The sequence below is a fragment of the Leptinotarsa decemlineata genome, unplaced genomic scaffold (genome assembly GCF_025532065.1).
Source record: "Leptinotarsa decemlineata unplaced genomic scaffold, Ldec_3_MD MMD2_tig00000199_RagTag_RagTag, whole genome shotgun sequence".
Lineage (NCBI taxonomy): Eukaryota > Metazoa > Arthropoda > Insecta > Coleoptera > Chrysomelidae > Leptinotarsa > Leptinotarsa decemlineata.
The window spans coordinates 1993338-2017707 of record NW_027412544.1 but is presented as its reverse complement, the minus strand read 5'-3'; the positions used below and the strand labels follow the sequence as shown (position 1 = coordinate 2017707).

At 35.0% G+C, this 24370-nt stretch overlaps 1 protein-coding gene across 4 annotated transcripts in view; it reads right to left on the bottom strand.

Annotated features, from left to right (window-relative positions):
- Positions 1-24370, bottom strand: part of LOC111505101 (1-phosphatidylinositol 4,5-bisphosphate phosphodiesterase epsilon-1) — a 702515-nt gene that overhangs the window by 331728 nt on the left and 346417 nt on the right. For all 4 annotated transcript variants that reach the window (XM_074172786.1, XM_074172785.1, XM_074172787.1 and 1 more), the window contains exon 3: positions 21616-21675. The gene's annotated coding sequence lies outside the window, so the exon portion shown is untranslated. The remainder of the gene's footprint in view (positions 1-21615; positions 21676-24370) is intronic.

Here is a 24370-nt window from a genome sequence, read left to right as displayed (position 1 = left end):
ACCATATTTCAGATTTTTCGCAGTAATTGAACGCTATATACTGAAGTAATGCACCCTCATAGATCTGCATTCCATTAGTGTTACAGCGGAATTCTGCCATCGTATCCACTTTGTACTAGACAAACGATAAATAATATCTGAGCATATTACGCAACATACTTCCAGGAACTTGCAGCAAAACGAGGCCATAAAACTGAAAGATATAAGCCAGGAAAAAGAGTGGCCGAAAGTGTCTACAATATTCTTCTCGGAATTCCTAGTTTCCCAGTTTCCTTCCTGTCCCCATTCATTTTATTGCCGAAAGTCTCTCATATTGGTTGACACATGACAAGAAAATGCAATTTAAAAGTGAAATGGGGTTCATTTTTAGACCCACCTGAAAGTGGGTTGACGTTGACTTGAAAACTTCCCGTAAGGTAGAGGCTTCACAGGAATCTATAATTTGTTTTGTGTCCCAAATGAAAAATGTGAAACTGAAATGGATAAAAAGTGGACTTCGAAAAAGTGTAACAACACCATGAATTGATAATGTCAAAAAATATACTTAGATTTTTGTTAGCATCATCTTCTGATGATGCTAACTTGGTCAGCAAAACGGGCGAGAGACAGTATTATGTTTTAGTGTGGTTTGCAACTTTTTGAAGTGATGTAACTTAGTACGATACACAAAATGTTGGTACTTTGCGGATTTGTAGGGTTGAGTTTACGGTGGCTTCAGAAAAATGCTTTCAATGAAAATATCCGAAAGAAATTCAATTCTGCTGGAAAATATGAAGATAATGAAATTTTATAATATCCATGAAAAATCATTGAACAGGCGGTTCGTTTTGAATATCTAATTTCTTATAGGAGACAAGAATAGAAATATGGGCTCAGTATGTGGAAGAAAGTGTAACCCCACTAGGAATTTGTAATGTGACGAAAAAATTGATAGTTTTCAGAAGTCCCTCACCTGATTCCAAACTTCAAGTAATGCTTCAAGTAATGCTTATTTGTGAATAGCTTCTTGAAGTAGATGCTAGAACTCAAATACTCTGAATTTTCAAACTATTTCAAATTATAAAACTTGTCTGAAGACTGTATCGAAGAGAGATACATAAGGCATGAGAATATAAATATTTATAAATGAAATTCAGAAATGAAATCTCGAAATATGTATCTCACCCAACTACCTAAACAGTAGGTTCTGGTCAATGTTGCCAAAAAACAACTACTCTCCCGGCTATTGTCATGCTGGATATTGAATTATATCACAGAGAGTAGTATCGCAAATGTTTCTCGTTCATCCAGCAGCAGGATCATGCTGAAATTATTCGAGTAGATAATCTACAGACCGGTTTCGCGGTATTACCTCTCATCAATGCAGGAAAGATCCAACCCAAAAAGCAAAGTGCCTGGGACTCGAATAATGTCAACCTGGCTCGACTGCATGTATGAAACTTTCGTCTGAAAGAACGATTGTCAACTGGTAACAGTTCCATCTCGTGAACAAAGCCTCGAGCGAGAAAGAAACATCCCATGTACCACTATTCTAACAGAGATCAAAACGTGTCTGAAGGTTGTATCGAGAAAAGATACATATGTATGAGAAAATAAATATTTCGAAATGAAATTTTGAAATATTCATCTCTCTCAACTACCTACACAGGTGTTTCTGGTAAATGTCTGCCGGAAAACAAATATTTCCCTGGCTGATACCATGCCGGATATTGAATTACATCCAACAGTCATTTATGTAAGATACCTCTTAGAGGTCAGTCTTGCAGGTGTTTTTCGGGGATATGAAATGAGTTAACGAAAAATTTACTCGAATACGATTGTCAATTCTAATAATTGGAACGTCGTTCAGTAACAAGAATTCGAGAAGAATAATATTTTCAAAGTCGTGTGATGGAAATCCATACTAGTATATATTTTACCACTTCAAAAACAATCCTAATTATGAGAAATTGCAAAATGCCATACCAACCCAACTGAAGAAATTCAATATGATCCAAAAACTCGATTGGTTGCTCCTTCCACAAAAACTTTTTTTCAGTAGATCTGCTTTCACTGTTACCGTTGATACAGCGGTATCAGTGGATCAAAAAACTTCTAATGTTGATGCATTACTTCATTTGAGAGTTAATCTCATTTGTTTCTAACTGCCCAGAAAAATAATATTTGAGAGATTAATTTTCAATACTTGAGCGAAGTGTACAAAACCTCCATTCTAATACTCCCCAGTTCCATTTTCCGTAGTTTCTGAATATTTTCAATAAATCAGTGTACTGAATTTTTTTTGAGCGCCAAATCAACCTGAATCTACATATTTTGTCAAACCTGCGAATTTCAATTCACATAACATTCATAAGTTCCAGAAAGTAAACTATTCGTTAGAAACTCCCCATAACTTTGAAAAAGTTACTTTTATGTACCGGAACTTAATTCTGGACCAAGTGATGATGCAAAAAACTTCACTTTCAGCGATGAAGTTTGGGTCATTGTGTGCTGATTCTGGAATGAGAATCAGTGAAGTTTTCGCCTGAAGTTCAGAAAATATCAAAAAATGTATTTGAGTCAGAATCTCATCGGTCTGAGTTTTGGGACTTCCACGATATAGGTCGTTTAATTTTTATATTGTCTTTACCAATCAAAATAAACTTTTTTCATCTACAACTCAATTACAGTTGATGACAGGAATGTTTTTGGAACCTTATACTCACTTTTTCTGAATTAATATAATTTCACTCCAACGTAAATTATTACTTTCGCGCTTTTCAGTCAGGCGTCAATTTTTACACAACAGAACACACTGTTGTGATGGTTTGGCCAAGGGCTATCAGCCACTGACAGTAATCATGATCTTTTTTTGGTGAATATCAGCTTTTGGAAAGTGCCTAGGTGGTTAATCGCTGTCCAAACACTGTCCTGAACGTCTCTTGTTATTGTAGATGATTCACTTTTCATTACAAGTTTTTTTCAAGACAAAACACAAGCACTACTACATTGAAATCCCTAAGTTGCTCTATGAGTGGTGCCTGTGCGGAAGTAACGATTCACATTGGTCGTGAATTGCTGGAGATTGACTCCATTTGGAAAATAGTAATCAGGAAGTTTATTCCACATAAACGCAAATCTCCAAATGAAAGAGTTCTCAAACAGTGAAGTTTGAGGTGTACTGAGTTGAAACTCAAAACTGATATATACCGCTTTTGGTGGAATCAAATATGCCAAGTCATTTGAACACTTTTCCGTAAAAGTATATACGAAAGAGAGACAAATCCCGAACCTTTCTTCGATGTTCCAGAATCCAATCAGGCGGATAGCTCTTCTCTGGATGGAATCCAGCAGCTTCAGGGTATGCTTTAGGGGCGGAGCTCAGTACTTGTAAACAATACTCCAAAGAAGGTCTGATCTGAGCTTCATGAGGCATCAAAAGTTGCTGAAGTGTGTACAGTTCTCTGGTTCGGAACAGTGTTCCAAGCTTTTGAGAAGCAGCCAGTGGCGGATTTACAGATTTTTTATGTGAAGGCTATACAGTTTTTGCCGCCCTTGCCTTTACAATTGTCACGCCCCGCATTATTTTGACAATCCCAACAATTTTGTTGGAACTGTAGGTAAAATACACACATCGGAGAAGTCTAGGGATATTTTTATAACATACTAGATATCATAAAAATAAATGCATGAGGTAATTTAATTTTGATTAAATTGGTACACTCGACCACCCTGTAGATTTCTATGGGTTGAACAAAGCCTGCAAAAACGGTAACTAATCTTTTATCAAGTTTTTTACAAACTGTAAGTTTTCGGCTACAATGAATAATCTGAAAGTTGCGAGTTTATACATTCTATGCAGTTATTGCTCAGCAATTGAACTGGAAATATTGTGCTTTAACATGGAACGCCATCACTCACCATTGGCTGAGATGAATAGAGCTGTAGGGCTTCTTCAACGTGGCATGCGACAAAATGATGTAGCTCTTCGTTTGGGGGTCTCCCAAAGTGTTATCAGTCGATTGTGGCGGCGTTTCCGTGAAACTGGCAGTCCATCCGAACAACATCCAGGGCGAGGACGCGCTACAACTGCAGTTCAAGACCGATTTTTGGTCTCAACCGCAAGGAGACAACCGATAATCACAGCACCTGAGTTGGTTAACGTGTTGCAGCAGACGCACCAGGTAACCATTGGTCGTGATACTGTCAGAAATTGACTCCATGAAGCAGATCTCCACAACAGAAGGCCACTTAGATGTCCACCTTTGTCGAGAGGTAATCGCGGTAGAAGATTAGAGTGGTGTCAAGAACATCAAAACTGGGTTGCAAATGATTGGGCCAGACGAATCCAGATTTGGATTTCATCCAGATTCTCGTTGAGTAAGACTGTGAAGACGATCTGGAAATAATGAACCTTTTAGACACGTCCAGGAAGTCCACACTTACAGAGGTGGTACAGTAATGCTATGGAGCGGAATCATGATCGGCGGCAGAACTGATCTCGTTTTTCCAAATCGCTCCCTCACAGCTCGACAGTACCTCGACACCATTCTTCTACCTATCGTCCGTCCGTTTGCTGGTGCTGTTGGTGAAAACTTCGACCTAATGCACGATAATGCTCGTCCACATGTCGCGCAAGAAGAGCCATATTTTTTTTAGTTTTGCTTATATGCGCACTCAGTATTTTTGACCATTTAATAAATTTTGTTTTAAGTTACATTCGTTTAATAATCACCCGTCAACTTTTTTTTCCCTAAAGCGATCTAAAAAAAAATTATTGCCATTTTTAAAAATATCCCTAGACTTTTCCGATGTGTGTAATTTTGAGTATATTTTTGAATTAATCAAAGCTCAATTATTTACGAGCGGGGTAATGTTTTCTACTCACACAATAAGGTACATTTGGTTAACGTGAATAAATATTCTTTATTGCGCTTCCGAACAGTTGACAAAATTAACTCAGTCAAGTTATAAAATGTCGTTGCAATAACTTCTGTTGCCCAAATCATCGATGATATCGTCATAAGTAATCTTGTTCATTAATTCTGACTCTATGCAGAAAAGAGCAAAGGCGTTCAATTTTTCTTGACTCAAGGTCGATCTCAGATAATTTTTTAGCCTTCTCAGACAAGAAAAGCTTCTCTCGCTCAAACAATTCTTGAGAAGAGGAAAGTTATCGGCAAAATTTGTTGCAGACTTCTATCTGTAAGACATCAGACAACTGTCATGCCAAAATCTTTTTAATTTCCATGATATAGCCAAAAAATCGTTCTCCAAATTTGCCACCCCAGAAATCTGCCGCCCTAGGCTCAAGCCTACTTAGCCTGCTGGTAAATCCGCCACTGGAAGCAGCCTTTGCAATACCAGCGACGTGATTGTACCAAGACATATTGGTGTCCATTTTAACCACCAACAAAATTATCGAATCAGTCATTTGATATTGTGTACATTGAAGTCACCGAATATAGAAATTTTGGTATTGGGGTGATTGATTTGGTGTTTGCAAGTGAAGAGAATGTGTATCGTTTGGTGTGTATCGCTTGGTGGTTGATAAACGCAGCATATCAATTCAGTAATCTTCTGTGATATTATTTCAAACCACATAACATCAAAGTTGTGGGGTTCCAGCATTTCCTCTCGTTGGCAGGACAGTTCGCTTTTGATAAAAAGAGATATTCCAAAGTTACGTCGGGAGTGAAAATCATAATCGGAGAAAATTAACGAGGTCTGTTGAAGCACTGACTTTGGTGTCTGAAAGAGCAAGAATATGAGGACTGTTCGTTTACAAATGACGATCTGATTAAAAAAGTATAGTTTTGGTATCGCAAGAGAGAAGAACAGACCTCGAAACGTGACTATTTCTGTCTATCAATTCTGGATAACATTCAATATGTAAACATATTAATTATTGACATTTTCAAAAATATTCAACATATTAATAACTTGACTGTTTTCTCAGAAGTAATATCGTATTGATTTTTCTTCCAAAATCCACTAGTTTTGACAGAATTATTCATTTATTTGAATTGAAGGGGTTATATTTTTTATATTTTTAGGAGTGATCAATTTTTTAGGAAAGAAAGTTTTTGGCTTTCTACTATATTTATCTAATTAAGTATAAACAAAAAATGACAACATTTTACCTATTTTCCCAGAAATATATGATATTGTATTGTGATTGTTTTTCCAAGATCTACCTGTATTAACAGATTCATCTATTTATCCAATATTATACGAAATACATTGTAGAATAGATTGATGTGCCAGTCCAATTGATGGAACTACCGTGTAGCGAAACACGTTTTAAATAAATTTATTCTGAAAATTCTATAATTATCGTCATGGACAGTGAATTAGAAAACAACCAATTCATTCTGTGATGATCAATTATTTTATAGATTATTTTAAATCCTGATCAAATGACCACAGTCGCACGAATGAGACTTCCTGATTCATTTCGGTCGAAACAAAAGCAATTCCTTGTTTGTAAATTTACTCACGAACTTCTTCTCGGTCGGAGAACAATATCCATTATCTCTAAAAAAACTAATATTATTCGAATACCTGCTATCGTATGGCTGTTTTTATCGGGAAACATGAGAGACGAATGTCATTTACATTCATGAGACACGCCGGGAAGCGGGGCGTGAGATGACGTGAAGTTTTCCAGGAGTTTTTCCTTTCTGGAAATAGAGCACAGGTGCGTTACTTGCCCCATAAAAATGAGTGAATGCCTCTCGGCCGAGAATGAAAGAGACTATATGTCCAATTAGGTTATGTAACTAGTGGGCGTTGAGGGCTTCTGCCGACCTCTAACAATGGTTATCAAAAAGGAAAAACTCACGCCTGTAGCTATATAACAAGCACTTACGGAATAATCTTCAAAGAAGCGGGGCGTATCAGACGAACCAAAATTATTTTTATGGCTCGGCAAAAGTGGCGAGATGGGATTAGATTGTTCTCTACATCAACTGACATTTATGGATTTATTGTTCTGTGTGGAATTGAATTTTATAACACGATGGTTGACTGACTCAGAGAGTATAGTATAAAAGTTGGGCTGGAAGGTTCGTAGGCTAACAGAAAAAAAATGTTTTGATAAAATCTATGTCCTTTGAGGACGATATATAGTTATAGCAGTGTAACAATTTTTCGATACAATTTTTATATTGTGTTTAGCCTCAAATTTGGTCTCAATTTCGACAAAATCATCGCTGAATTTCTTTTCAGCGAGCATTCTGTTGATGTCTGCGAAAAGGAAAAAGTCACTGTGGACCAGATTTGGAGAATACCGTGAAAGCGAAAGCAATTGGAAGCTAAAGCATACAATTTCGCCATTGATTTCATGTTTTCTAGATAGTCGATGAATATTGAACAATGCTGATCTCAAAATATTGATACCATAATAGTCGGCTCACCACGTGCAGTCCACTCAGATGACGATCGTTTTGATTCTGGCGTGAAACGATGCTACCATGTTTCATCCGTTGTTACATATCGATACATAAATTCGGATTTTTTTATGGTGGAACAGCTTCGAACCCCTCTCAGAACCCTCAATACGTTGCTTTTTTTTTTAGTCGAACATCTCCACTTTGCGGTCACAGCCTCTTTGGGGCGTCCACCGCGTGCATCGTTTTAGCTGATCACCTCGTTTTAAACTCTGCAAACCACTTCTCAATGGTAGATTTTCCTAGTGCAAAGTCCGAATAATGTTTATCATGCCAACTAACTGAAGTTGCTTCACTGAAAATGTTCTCTCCCACAAAATAATAGTACGACAGCTGTGAAATTTGTACACGTATGTACAAATGAAAGGAATTGAATTATTCATAGAGTTCACCAACATCATTATTCTTGCAGTGTCAGTGTTTTTCGAGTTTGAAAGACGTGGATTTTTTTTTGAATTTCTTCTTGACGTTTCGCTGGCGCGAGTGGCTAGCTTCTTCAGAGGTTTAACCATCATGTCTTGCTATCCGATGATAAACTTTTAGGCTTCGTAAAGCGTATTTATACCTTGACAGGTAATCAGTTATACTGGTACCTGTATTTGTACCTGGACTTATACCTGTACTTGAACCTGGAACATTAACAATCTTGCTGCCTGTTGTCATTCTGTACGTTATTCTCGAATTCCTTAAAATGGGGTTACATATTCGATTGAGGTTCACCGCTTCTTCTTTTCTGTTAAAATTATCCGTGTGTTTGTGGATCTCTATTGCCTCCCGTACCAGTCGGCTATAGTATCCCTGGTTGGGGGCAATTAGTTATGTGTTTTCAAAATTATGTGATCGCCTTCACTGAGTGCGTGTTCTGCCACAGCTGACTTGTCCGCTTGGCCTAGTCTGCAGTTTCTTTTATGCTTTTTCAGTCTTGTTCCCATGAATCGTTTGGTGGTTCCGATATACACCTTCCCACAAGTGCAAGGTATGCGATAGACCCCTTCTGCTGTTAATTGGTCTCTTTTGTCTTTAGCCGACCTGAGGCTTTGTTACATCTTCCTCGTGAGTTTGAAGACTGTTTCGATGTCGTGTTTATTCAATAGTTTTCCAATTCTGTCCGTGACCCTAAGGATAAACGGTAGATATGCGCGTGCAACCATCTGATCCTTTTTTGCTTTTTGAACCGTGTTGCTCTTCGGTTTCATGGATTTCATGGATTCCCTCTCCAGATGTTCTGGTTCACATCTCCAATCTAACGGAGCCCGTTTCGTCAGAGTGGAGATGACTCCCTTCTTTTGGCTAGGATGGTGGTTCGATAGTGCGTTCAAGTATCTATTTGTGTGTGTAGGTTTTCGATATACTTTGTGAGTTAGTCTGGTACCACGTCGTTCTACTAGTACATCTAGATAAGCTATCCGTTGGTCCTGCTCAATCTCCATGGTGAATTTTATGCTAGAGTTACCTGATTACCCGATAAGGTGTAAATACGCTTTGAGAAGCCTGAAAGGTAGTCATCGAAGAGCAAGACAAGATGGTTAGACCTCTGAAGAAGCTAGCCACTCGCGCCAGCGAAAGGTCAGGAAGAAATTCCAAAAATCCACGGTTTTTAAACTCGAAAAATAGTGACACTGAAAACCTCATCCGCGAAAGTCTAAACCATTATTCTTGCAGTTCAACTGCTCAATTCATCAAACAACAAAGCAAAAACAATGATATATTGTTTAGTCTAAAAGTGAATTAACTGTTTTGTTGAAAGTATTATTTATTTCATTCATTACATTGTAAAAGCTGCGCTGGCTGAACCCTACGAGATAGATAAAAAAATGTACGAGAGTATTGTACACCTCAAAATGCCTACAAAAAAGTTCGCGATGGTATCTCTTTCAGATAACCCACAATAACAATTTTTTATCCTCGAGAAATAATGGCTTATGTAGGCTTAACGTGTTAGGAATCACACGTTAAAAGGTAAGACCTCGTTAGTCCTTAGCTCGCACAAGTTTTTTAACTTCTGAGAGTTGTCGTTCGTATGGGGGGGACAGCTGATTAACGGAAAAACAGATTTTGAACAGATTTACATTTACATTGTGCATTTAATATATATCACTAACATATTACTGATTGAAAATGTAAGGACATACCGGTTATATATATATATATATATATATATATATATATATATATATATATATTGTCAGTATTGCACCCGTGCGGAACCAGGGTAGGTCACTAGTGCTAGGATAATTTACTGGTTTCTTCATTTTCAAACAAACGGCTCGGCACATACAACCTATAGCATATTTTGGCGCCCAACGTGGGGCTGATGTATCGGATGAAGAATCATTATGCAACAGGATAAAAGCCTATATAATTACCAAATACCAAAAGGCCGGAAGAGTTCACTATGGAAAGACTTCCACCCAATCTCAAAAAACGCCTACCGCCTAACTGCAGAACCGAAAAATGCAAGTAATATACATCTAGGAAAGGTTGTGTACTGCCTCTATTAAATACATTAAAAAAAAGTGTTCGATTTTCTAAGCCCACTCGCTTGAAAGTTTAGGTCAACACACCTCAAAATTGCCCATTAGAGAATTGTATCAATTCGGAAGTAATCACATAGGCAGGAGTTTCCAAGATTTTGCGTTTGCACTTACATTAGAAAACCAACCTACTATCTCTACTTCATCATGGAGATGATTCATTAAACGTACTTTTAATATAATTTTTTCAAGGGGCACGACTAATATTGTTACACTCATAAACAATTCTTGTTGACTTGGTGTTCACCTGAATAACAAGATGCTTATTGTCATTGTACTAGCAAGTAGAGAATGACATTATTTTATACAACTCTCTGATGTGAAGAAATGAAGCAATGAATTCTTTTGAAAAAAGAGAGGACATTTCTAAAGAACGTTTCAGTATTTCGAGCTAAAAGATAGTTCACACTTCACCAGTGTCTTATAAATCACACAATATGTTCGATTTGTTCTATGTAGAATTGATACATGTTCTGCAGCATACAGACGTTCACTGAAACTCTTGGATTTCGTCCAGAATACAGCTATATATCTGATTACTGAGGCTAGCTTACAAAAAACATTAACCCCATTAAAATGTGAAAAGTTGGCAGTACAAGCTTTATTTTTCAGATCGATGAAGACAACGAAAAAAAATAGCTCAGAAATTCAACGGATGGTATGTAGGTTCATAGAACTGTTGCTCTAAAATAATGTTGGACCGTTATGTATGGACATCGTTTGAACAAAGAACAAGATATTTCTCATTTGTTTGAAGGTGATTGACAATGTTTCGTGATGAATTTCACTAGTTCGGACTCCCATTGTCTACTATATAAAATGATTTGAAATCCCTGAAACAAGTAAAAAAGAATAATTAAAAAAGAATAGTTGAAAATAACAATTATATTAAGCAACAATAAACCTGAAATGAAATGATAGTGAAATAACCTACAAGTAAAAATATAATAATTGAATAAATAAAAATTGAAGGAATGAAAAAAGAAAATAATAAAAAATAAAAAAAAGTGTAGAGATTCCAAGTCACGTTAGTTCACGACGTTTCGATTGTTGGTATCTACAATCGTCTTCGGGTGATGACTGGACTGATTCCTCCGAGAGATGACTATTTTATAGGTCGTTGAAATACTTTCATTTTCTCTGCTTTCCATTTTCCGTTTCACTGATTTCGTGAGAGATGACCGTTTTGGCGGGAGTTGGTCATTTTTCGTTTGATGATGGGTTTCCATAGTTTCCATATGTTTCGTATATCTACGCTGGCCTGGCTGAATACGTTGTAGGACGACATGTATGCGGCTTCCTTAAATTTTCTCCTGAACCAATTTTCCTCTCTGTGCAAGATCTCAGCTTGGGACCACTCGATGTTGTGTTGATGGGTCCAAACATGGTCTGCTATTCCTGATTTGCTGGTTTCTCCTCGCTGTGTGTGCTTCTTGTGCTCGGCAATGCGAACATTCAATGGCCTCTTAGTTTCACCAATATAGGATTTTCCGCACTCACAGGGTATATAGTAGACAATGGAAGTCCGAACTAGTGAAAGATATTTCTCAATTATTGAATAACCGTTATTGGATTATTGAACATTTACACAAAACCAACTGCCAAACCAGTCAACGAGAACGAAACAAGTTCGATTTTTCATCATCGATTTTATTCTGATTTCTATCAGAAATATTATAATTCATAGGGCACATTCGTCATTCCTTCGTGAAATAAGTTAGTACAGCGTGAGCCGTGAAATTGGATCTACAAGTTAGTACGTTTCTAATTGGAAACGAATTACTTCCGAGAGAGATTGATTTTTTTCGTGAAAAAAACGTTTTGGGTCCCTACCTCCCCATCATTGAACAAAAATTATGGTGTCCTTCAAAAAAAAAAGAAAGAAAAAAAGAACTACAATGAAAACTCTTCACGAATACACGTAGACTAAAAAATGTTTTCGAAACAACTACTTGTTTGTATATGTTTGAAAAATGTTTTTTCCGTTAACCAGCTATCGCACCCCTACGAACGACTACCCCTAGAAGTCCAAACTTGTACGAGCTAAGGACTAACGAGGTCTCACCTTTTAACGTGTGTTTTTCAACACGGGTTAGACGATAGCAAGTGAAAATCGAGCGTTCTAGTCCAGTCATTATAGTAGGTTCCCCTCGGAATTCGAGATACCCAGCTGTAAGTCTGTAAATACTTGTATATTGACACCCCAAAAGTTATCTGAAAACCTACATATGGTAGGGTGTACGCAACTATTGAATTTCAAGGTCAAAGGTAACAAAAATCGGTTTTTTTGCGCTTTTTTTGTAAATATCTCATTTCCTATGGGTTTTTTGTCATTTGTATTCATCATCAATATTGTAGAATACAAAATTCTCTACAAATTTTGTGCCACCTGTAGAAAACGCGCCATATATAGTTGATGAACTATCGATAAATCAATGATTATAAATATTTGTCAATTTTTATAAACTATTATATTATATTTTATAATTTTCTTCCTAACCTATCCACTTTTTATTCAGTATTAATTTATTAAACAACACTTACCTGCCCATGTAATTGCAGAATTGTTAATGAAAATATAGAAATTATATTTGAGTTTTAACCTAATTAATAACTTCTTACATGATGAAAAAAAAACAAATAAATTATGAATTAGTCTTTTTATTAAAAAATATTCAATACATTTATTTTTATCAAAAGTAAAAAAATGGAATGAAGGTACAAAAACTACAATTTATAACTTTAATCATCTTCTTCCTCTTCATCGTCGTCTTCCGGCTGCTGTTAAATTTCAAACTGGTCCTCATTATCGTCTTCAACGACATTTGTCTCAAGTTCTTCCATGATTTCGGGTTCCATCTTCGTTAATGTCGCTCTGATATGGTAGAGCATTGAGACAAGCTTGCCCATTACATTGGCCATAAGCTGAAGAGCATTGCAAGCCCGCTTTCCTGCATCCGCATCGCGAACCACAACCACTCTTGCAGTTGCAGAAAATTGTATTTAGCAAATCTTCTGGAGCAGGTGGTAAAATTGTCATGATAGGCTTCAGAAAATCGTTTCGCATTGCCCAACCCCATATCTGGGGTTCCAAATCATGCCCTAACAAAGTTTGAACTTGATAATATACACGTTTGAAATGTTGATGAGCAGCTGCACTTGTTGGTGGAATATTTGAAAGCTGCACAGGTTTATTTAGTTTTGCAGACTTGACGTAATGCATATAACGAAGATGATCGAGACTTTTCACAGATTTCGGAGCATTATAGACTACCAATAAGGTTTGAGTTCCAGTCTCTAATAATCTCTGGGCCGAACAATTTTCTTCCTCAAATGCTGCAGCTAGTTCATCCAAATTTGTCAGTTTCTCAAAAACTTTTAAAAATTAGTTTTAAAAAGCACAGAAGTTGTGTCACAGCCACTTAATGCGTGCAGAAATAAAATATGTGTTTTGGAATGAGGATAATTATCAAAACTTTTAGCCGAGTATATCTCCGTTTTTACATTTCCTTTCCCAAATTTTTCAATGAAAATTTCTTGTTCGTAAGACACTGTACGCCCAATTAAAATGACAAGTAAATCAATATAATTTCCTATTGTAACTGCAGTTTTTTCAGACTTTGATTTTTCAATTGCAGTTTCAACAATAAGAACATCCGCATCATCTCTTGCTTGTTTAGTAGTAATATTTGCAGCTTGTAATTTTCCAATTAACATATTAATGAATTTTTCTTGAGTAACTGGTACAACCATTGTTTCATCGAAACAGACTTCATACGTTTTTGAAAGTGCAGCAGTTCTTCTCTGCTGCTCCATAGCGTTTAGGTTTTTATTGTAGTCTGAATATCCGTCAAATACAACAATTATTTTGGAACTGTAATGCCTTTGTAAATATAATTCATGTATTTATCAAAAATAATAGAAAAAGTAACATGATGAAGAAGAAATCCGTCATCAATAATTTACGTCACATTATTTTCATTGAGAACAAAATCAATTGGGCTCATGTTGTCATACAATGACGATTTTGTTGTTTTTCTCATGCCATCATTATCAAATAGAGCTGTTCGATACGGACTCAATTCATATTGAAGGTTGACCTAAAGTTATCCTGTGACCGCGCACTCTCCGCCCTCTATCTCAAAAATGGTTCACCGTATGAAAAATTTCTTTAAACAAAATTTGTAGAGAATTTTGTATTCGTATTCTACAATATTGATAATGAATACAAATGGCAAAAAACCCATAGGAAATGAGATATTTACAAAAAAACCGATATTTGTGACCTTTCACCTTGAAATTTAATAGTTGCGTACACCCTACAATATGCAGATTTTCAGACAACTTTTAGGGTGTCAATATACAAGTATTTACAGACTTACAGCTGGGTATCTCGAATTCCGAGATTCTTACCTAATTTAAGCTTAAATGACTGGAGTATTCAGCCTGCGGCTTGAACCATCGACTCACACATCGGCCGATTGACTGAGTAAACAAATCACTCACGTGGAACCGCTCGGCTACCGATCGACCATGACCGACATGAACATTGGGGAGAGTCCTTTAGAAACAACCACCTTCATATGAACTTTGAATTACATGAAACTCAATTTTGCCATTTGGTTTGAACTCAATGAATGATATCTGTTTCAATTCCATAACGAATGTTCGGAGTACAAATATGATATGATACCTACCGTAACTTGTTGAATTTCTAAATTTTAGATTCATGTATATATTTATTCATTTATTTAATGGCAAAGACAATTTACAAAAAAATATTTCGCAAAGAGCGAAAAATTACAATGTATTTTCGAATGCTCATGTCTAATGTCTATATTACAATTTAAAATTTTACAAAACATTCAGCGAATAGTGAAATGCGATATAATAATGATTTTTTTATGTATAGTGACTCTACATTACTAATAGATTAAGCAGATCTGGTACTTACAAGAAAAAAGATGTAACAAATCTGGTACTTACAAAGAAAAACGTTATAGCCTTTTCAATTAAAATATTAAACAGATGTAAGTTAATATGATATTGATTTCCCAGCTTCAGTATACGAGGAATCGGACTGTTCAAATCATAATTGGTATGGAAAAAATGTATATGGAAAATGTCAGGATTCATCGTATCTTTTTGTTTGACACAAGTTTTTAGTTGAAGTAGTTCTGTGCAGTTCATCTCACTATTCATTATTTCGAAGAGGAAACCCAAATTCATAGAAATTCTCCTATCTTCCAATGATTTTTTATTTAACTTGGTTGAGAGTTGACTGTACTCATATATTCATTTTGTTGATTACCAAAGTGGAAATCACAAATCCTTTTGAACATTCTCAATCAAATCGATATTTACATTATAGTATAATCGGATATAATCCAACGTGGTATTAGCCAGGAGAGTAGTTGTTTTCTGATAGGCGTCAGTCCATTCAACCTACTGTGTAGATATATCCGAGACTGGCTTGAACGTTTAAAGTTCATTTCTTTATATTTGTTTACTGCCAGTCTTCAAGCATAGCCCACTGACTAATAAGGAAGTTTTTCTTCCTTATTCAAAGGAATCGGGCAAATTTCGGATATGCAGTTGGTTAGTACCTCGTCCACTAGATGAAGTGACATTTTGTTGTTCGCTCCAACTTAGGAAGAGGAATGAAATACTCTAAAAGGGTTCCGATTTTCAATTATGAAATATCATTGACTTTAGGTCGATGATGGATACTATCTTGCACTGACGAGTGGCTAAAGAGGCCGAAACCGGTGTGTCCGTTTTAAAATTGAAGGTCGACTCTTTCAGTTGTATTGCCAATTGCATATGCAGGAAAATTTCTGTGAAGATTCCTGCACTGACGCCTGTCGAATATAATCCAACTCCTTCGTGGTATTAGCCAGGGGAGTAGTTGTTTTCTGATAGGCGTCAGTCTGGTATGAACGTTTAAAGTTCATTTCTTTAAATCTATTCACTGCCAGTCATCAACCATAGCCCACTGACCAATAAGAAAGTTTTTCATCCTTATTCAGAGGAATCGGACAAATTTCGGATATGCAGTTGGTTAGTACCTCATCCACTAGATGGAGTGACGTTTTGTCAATTATCGAATATCATTGACTTTAGGTCGATGATGCCAGTCTTCAAGCATAGCCCACTGAAATTGGAAATTTTAGACAAGATTTTGACGTTCAAATTATTGAACTTAGATGTCGTCTACTCTGAGATTTTCACGAATATAACGACAATATCTAAAACGAATGAAAACCTTTCAGGACCTAAGCCTCTCTTCAGAAAAAATCACGCGTAATATATAAAATCTTCATTTCTAAAATTATAATATCATGTTAACGTATCAGTAACGTCACACCCTCAATATAAATCACAGAATATCAGGAACTTTTCCGTATTCCATCGAATACCTTCAACTTAGTTGCATGCGTTCCCGACAATAAAACGGAAAGAAATTCTTTATGAATCTTGTGATTCTCATACCTAATAGACCCGTTACGTTAGTCGACAAAGGAACGAAAAGAAAAGAAAAACCGTCGTCAATCATGACATTCGTTCCCTTTTCCCAACAATAAGCATAAAATTGGATTTACTTTACGACTCTCGGAATGAAATGGGATTTTCATATGAAATCACCGACCACGGGACCGAAGTAGCCGTAGGTAGTATCCACCATTGATTGGGGTGACCGTCTAATCTAAGGTATTACTATTTAAATTGTAAAAAGAATGTTTTTGGTAGAAATGAGTTTTTGTGGAAGAATTTTATCAGCTTTCACTTTTCCATTTTCATTCCTAAGGAAGGAAGAAATTAAGTTCGAAATAAACTTTCTACAAAGATGTTGGATTATTCGAAGATATACTTTCCCACACAAACTAAAACAAAGAAAAAATAATTTCGAAACAACTACACTTATAATATTGAATTATGCGAAAGTAACTTTTTTCTATTCGGTTCGTTCTCCAAAATAGATTAAATACAATCAGATATCATTCATAGGAATGAACACAATAAGATACAAAATTTCAGTTGAATGGACCACTATTATTTTCAATGACGGACTTCGAAGTTTCATAATAAAACACTTGTCTTATCACCTATCACCTCATTAGCACCTATCTGTATAATATCACAAGATTCATTACATTACTACTTTATGTCACGGATGAGAAAACATTCATATGCTCATTTGATTCAATCCCAGCCATCGGATTTCATTAGATATACGTTTTTAGGAGAAATACTTTTTGGCTTTCACTTCTTCATCTTCATACAAAAAAAATGCGGAAAACTTTCCAAGGAAGGGAGAAAAATGTGTAAAGGGCAGTTCCGTGGTGGCCGTGGTAGTGGACGGACGTACCGATAACGTCCGCCCACAAAGAAGGTACGAGGATGCCATGTGTTATTGTGGGGCTCCTTTTTGTGTTATGTTAGTCCATTATATTAATTACTGAAATGTGTGAGTGTCCTTTAAAAACAGTGATGAATAAAAAGCCGGTACCCAGGCCGGGGTGGTTCGAACAACCACGTAAGGGGGCTGTATATATGGACAAAAAATCAAAAGGTATCCCAAGCAGGAGGCGAAAAAAATGGGTGGCAGCATTGCTTCGTGCAAGACCGCCACGCCCCCCGACGAAGCTCCTGTCAACCAACAGGAGGAGCATTGGTCATATGTGCCTGAAAATAGAAAGCAACGACCATCCAAAATAGAGAGAGAGAGAGAGAGAGAGAGAGAGAGAAATGTGTAAATCATTCATAGAATTCACTTTCGCAAATTGGAAAAAATACTATCATTTTGATTTTTTTTTTCAGGAAAATGAAAAGTTCTATTATATGACATCGGCAAAATAACTATCCGTGTCTCAATTATTTTTTATCATTTCGAATAAAATGTATATATTTTTCGAGTTCTTGTCTCGGATTCTGGATTTGGTTTTCAGTTTTGGACTTGAATTCTAGATTCAAGTAACATTCTATTGGTGAGATTTCCACTTGACAGTTTACAAAACCGCGAACAATCGCAACACGGGTTTTGTTATTGAATAGCTTTCTCAATCGTTTTCAGTATGAGAAAAAACTACTGTATAGCAAATCAAGTGTTATGCTGACCAGTGAAAATATCACAATATTTGAATAGTTTATGAATTTTCATCAAGTATCGGTAAATTCAATCACATATTTCAATTTGGGATTTCCACCCACCACCTATAATTTCAGTGAAATATAATAAATGACCAAGGTAGAACGGAAATAGACTTCCGACAAAACGTAGTTTCCTGCCCATTTTGAGACCAAATAAGAAACACAAATGTACACGAATCACTCTACTATGCTTTCTTTTTCTGTTGTTGCTGTTATAATTCCACGAAATTTCCGGCTTGCCACTAGGCATATCTCAAACTGATTTTTTCATTTCATTATATCAGTCAATATTCACATTTTTGTAATCATAATATTTACATTTTGTGAGGTACTCGTACCTATATACTACTATTATATTTCGGATACGAAAACATATAAGTCAGATTCATTTAAATTCATCGAACTTGAGCAAAACCTTTTTGTCTTCATACTTCTCTATATCTAGACAAAAAATATGGGATGTCTCCAAAAAATGAGATTTTTTTCCCAAAAACTGATATCTTATAAAAAAAATCTCTACTTGCAATTAACTTGTACAGGCAAAGAAAAATTCAGTAAATACATTATCTTTGATGGATATTGATTATTATTGGTTATTTATAATTGACGGCTATTATAACTGACGATTTTATTCCCTTTCCGTTTAAGTAAGTTTCTTGTCCTTCCTGTCCCTTTTTTGTTATTTTTTGCTCAGTCCATTCCATTTCTACTTAAGTAACGGTCACTTATCAAACCACCATGTCATGAAGGATTTCTGTTTCTTTTTTTAAATCTAGTCATCTTTAATATTAAATTATCTGAGAATTGCCTGCATAACAATTTACATATTTTCCACGACAGTTACAAAAGTTTCCACTATTGACTTTACATAATGTAAAGACATGAGATTGTCTTTACATTATGTAAAGACATATGTCCCAAATGGAAGAAATTTATTATTATCAGGCTCTGTTAGCATTCATTGAAACAATTTCATTTGATGTGAGGCTGAATCTTAATATTCAGCCAAACAGCCTGATATAATAGTTTCGCCAGTTATTTCAGGTATATGGGAAAGGGAATATTAATAAATAAAAACAAACTGCCACAAAATAATTCTGAACAGATATTGAAAAAATCCACATGTATTTTTTTAATCGTGAATATATCTCTATGGATAGTTGGAGTAAATAAAGTAAATCCACAGATTTTCTAACCCTCGTACGTTCTTAGGGATCGAACGATATTTTTCGGGCGACAATACTAAACATAAGTACAGAAAAACAATTTCCATAACAAATGCCTCAGAGAAAGTTACGGATTCAAATGAATAGATTGTGACTTCTTTGGTGAAATAGTTTATCAAACCGAACATTCGACATTCTCTTCCTAAAATAAAGAACTACCCATCTATGTCTACGCATCAAGTAGGTATACTCGACAGGTTATTTTAGAGTAATCAGTTTGTTCATTCAACGATGTAAATATATTTACGTTAGGTCGAATAATAGGTTAATGTAGTTTCCTCAAAACATGATAAATTTGGGGAATATTTTTAATTAGTTTGGAATGAGATGAAGATAATATTTTGATTCGAGTCGAACAAATATTTTGGAAAAACATCCGTTCAAAATCAAGCTAATTTTAAACTACTCGTATATTATTCATACGCTTCTCAGAATTATACCCAATTTTCTATTCCGCCGCCGTCTCTTCCTTTACTCGTATGTTTTACGCGGCATTGTAGTTGATATCACACAATAATATCTTGCAATGAAAACAGTCGCAGGAAAAAACTTGTCAACGAACGGAAATATTGATTAATCTGGAAAATAGTAAGCTATAGATGACGTTAACAAATGAATCATCTAATGAAAATTCCTATTATCACAGCATTTACAACTCAAAAATATCGATTTTCATGAATTTTTATTGTTGAATTTTTCACCGCCCGGAATAGCAGAATATTGAAACATCTGAAAAATTAGGAAAAAGAAATAATATGTCTATGGAGCAAAGTCGCAAAATCGTATTAGTTACACCATTCATACACTGGCGACGTTCGGTTTGTGAGGTTATGATAGTTATCATGGTGCACGAAAAGACAATTTAGATTACGTTCGGGAATGTGTGCTTATAAATTATTATTATGTCATAATTGAAGCAAAGTCATCAGTATCCATAAGATATAAATTTTTTCACAACGAAGTCATACTGCAATTAGAGTGCGGAATGTTGCGAATCAATTCACTGCGTTGGATACAACAGGAACAAGAACCAGAGCACCATCTCGAATATTGCGACCGTTACTACATCGCCTTTGAAAATGTCTACCGCAGCAGTAGACGAAACGTCAGACATAAAAGCCTGCAGACCACCGCGACAAACCCCGGAAAATAGCCTTCACAAAAAAATACTGCCAATCATGAAAATAACATGTTAGAAATTCTCGACTTCGTGCTCAACATACACAATATAGGAAAGTTAACACAATATTCATTGATTTGAAGGCGATACGAACTTGTACACACATAACTTGGCGGTCAACGTAAATAATAAATATGTAAGTATAATAAAAAAAGTAGATATGAACATAAATAGTAATGCAATGCAATAATATCTACGTCATATTATGTGGAAGTGCATACATTTTATAGTTCAGCAAGTTAATAGATGATTTGGTTAGCTATACTAATTTCTGACTACATTACTGAGTTTGGCACCTAAGTGATTGAACACTTGTATTGTGCAACTCTATTATATATGCGGATTTCAAATAAGTCTTGTAACAAAATGGCTTAGGAATAATATTAAAACATAATGAAAACTTCATAAGCGTATGTCAGCAAAGAAGTGTAAATGTTGCATTGATTTATTTATTCAGTATTTTTAGAAAGGTGTAATAATTATGAAAAATATATTTTTTTGATAGAACATAATACACCTTTTTACAGAACTCATTGACCGGACAAAAAATTCATGAAGGGGTTTTTGAAGTTCAAAGTACTTGATATTTCTGGAAAACCTGATAATTTCAATTTCTATGTCTTAGTGTCTGAATTAGTTAGCTTATGAAATAAACAACAATAATATTTTCATAGCGGTTTTGAGTTATGACAACATGATAATACAAATTGTTGTGTTCACTTCACCGGAAATCCGAACTGAATTTATAAAAATACTTTAAAAAAAAAACACGCAAGGATTATATTGTGCGTCTATGACCAAATGTATACATTTATTTTCAGCTAAACTAATAATAAAAAAGTTCATCATAACGATTGTAGATTTGTTGATTTTTTATTATCAACTGTTTTGATAGATCCTCGATAAAATTCATTGACAAGAATCGCTGAGAAGTAATATTCTGGATAACCTTTTAAGTATTTGAATAAAATAAAATGGTTCATGAATAAAAACTGAATAATGATGAACAAACAATCAGCAGATAATGGCGTGTGCCCAAAAAACTTTCAATTGAAAAACAAAGCGTTTGAAAGTTTTGTCGGAAGCAAACTTACCTTCGAAGGTGAATTCAGCAAAAAACCATCCAATACTGGAGGACTGATTAGTCTGTTCACCTGAAACGGAAACCAATTTAGAGTTTGAATTGTTTAGTTTCAGCAAGTTATAAAGTCATGAATAATGAAAGGACGTTTTGTTTGATAGAATTTTCAACTCCTGAACTTCGCTGGATAATTGCTAGGGCATGACAGCTCACTAGCCCAGATACAAAACTTCATTAGATATTAAAAAAAGACGTATTTCAAATATCCAATTTTCAACTTTTGAAATAAGCATCATCAAGAAAAACAAAAAGAGCAGAGTTGAAGACGCATCATTGAATATTCGTGATCCTTACCGAGATGTAACAACGTATAGCAATGGTGAATGGAAAACAAAATAATTTCAAGAGGAATATCATAGAGTTGGCAGACACTGGATGGAAATTATTGATAACGCATTGAAATTACACTCCAATACTCAGTTCTGATAATGCTTGAAGAAACTAAAGTACAGTGAAACACGGTTTCGTGAACTATTGACGAAGTGAAATTCAAATAAGGTTTCATCGAATTCAAACCTCAGATATTTGTGGACGAATAACATAATTCATATCGGTGCTGATTGAGCGGTCTAGGTTGTTCTGAATAGTAATAACTTTTGAATAACTCCAAAATTTCTCACTAAATCAGTTCAGGTGGGTAGGAACAGTTTTTTTTTGTTAAATAAATTGTATCAGTGAAAATTTACACCTCTGATACTCACTTTTTGACATAATAATTTGTCAAACATGGAGGACCTAAGCATAGCAAAAGATATGATCCTTCATTCCTTAAGAAGCGAATGCTAGATATTTTGAAAGAGAAGAAATTGATAGTAGCTCAAAAATTATTGTAAAAGGAATTGGGAAAAAAGTTTTCAGTTTTTGATCATTTTTTCAAAACATCATTTGTTCTCCAAGATGTTTAGTATAAATTGACCTGTTTGTATTCTGAATGAGATATATTTTTCGAAACAGAATATTCGGAATATTCAGTATATTCATTTTATTCTTCTGTTGAATCGAAGGAATACCTCATTTTTAGTCTACGATATCCATATATTGAAAACAACAAGGGTACTATTTTGGGAGTTATTATTTCTCATATGTTCAAGAAGAGTAACATCACTCTGGAATTGTATACCTACAACTTTCACAGTGTGTCGTGTTATGCATAGTAGAAACATGTCAAGTTCAACTAATCCAAACGGAAATACTGGAGAAAATAGTGTTACTTCATAAAATAAAAAATGGTTTAGCAGGTAATAATCACAGTCTCACTATGAATGCAAAACGATACTAATAAATTCAATAGAAATGATTAATATAAATAATCCTGCATTTGTCACGGATGAGGAATTTTGAGTTTCAATTTCAGGAAGTGAAAAAGCCACCAACAATTTGTCTCTGGTTGTTTTAAGAGTAGCCAAGTCTGAATCTGCTTAGTGTGTATTATCTCCCCGAGTGAGAAAAGAAAAGAAAAAATACGAGAAAATCACTCAAAGTGTCTATTTTTATAATTAGATAATCCTTTATTATGAGAAAATGAATTTTATACACAATATGATGAAAGTAGTAGGTACTCCGAGAAATTTATCTTGCTGAAAAGAAAGATAAATAATTCATTCAAAGTATTTGTTTCTGAACGACATTTTGCAATGAAATGTCCATTTTGTGTCAGTTCAGATACGAATTATTAAAAAAGTCCTTGCTCTTCATGAAAATGAAATGGAGTTTTGTAACTTGGCACATTACCGAAGTACTTCTTATTTTACACAAAAAAATATTACTTCGGGGTGAAACGTGAGAAGAGATGAAAAAATCATAATGTGCCACATCACGTTCTATCATTCAGAAAAGGAAGTACTTCAGATAGTTTAGCGAGACAGAATGGTTGAAATATAATCTGTTCTTTCTTCACTGGTATCGATTCCCTGAATAACTATTCAGGATATACAATATAAGTTATGTAGAGTGCAATACGCTTATTTTAGAATCATTTCTGTTGTAACTATCAGTGATAATAATATTATTTCATACTTTCCATTCGATCAGACTGATTTTAAACGAAATTGATAGTCAAAGCCAAAAAATCACCAGATGCAATTCACGATTTAAATTATTTCATATATATATATATATATATATATATATATATATATATATATATATATATATATATATATACTTCAAATATATAGTTTACCGAAGAGCGTCGACATGAATTTAATACAAATTCGGAAAAATCCAGTAAAAAACCATTCATCGAACCTAATGGATTGTGGACGGGAAACACATAGATGGCATAAACAATAATCGATAGTTCAGTATAGGAGAAATATCCGTTGAAATAAATGTTATATTGGATTGAAAAAAAATAACCAAATGAAATTCAAATTGAGTTGAATGGATGAATGAGAAACTCTTTTTGCAATTGCACTTCTTAATTACTATATGTGGCGTGTCATAGAAATCGTATCGTAAGACATGAGTGTCAAGGAAAACAGATATCATTTATGAGAAGGACAAATTTTGAGCCAAAAATCACTGCAAAACCTTCAACTCTCTCAGCGTGGTGTCCTAACTCACTTCTTTTGAATTGAAAGATATGGGGATTTGTAGTGTCATCTAATGACATAAATAAGTGATTTGTCATTGCAGGTCATCCAATGAGTAAGTTACAGTGCAATACATTTCATTTCATACAGTGTCATCCCCAAAGTATGCATCAT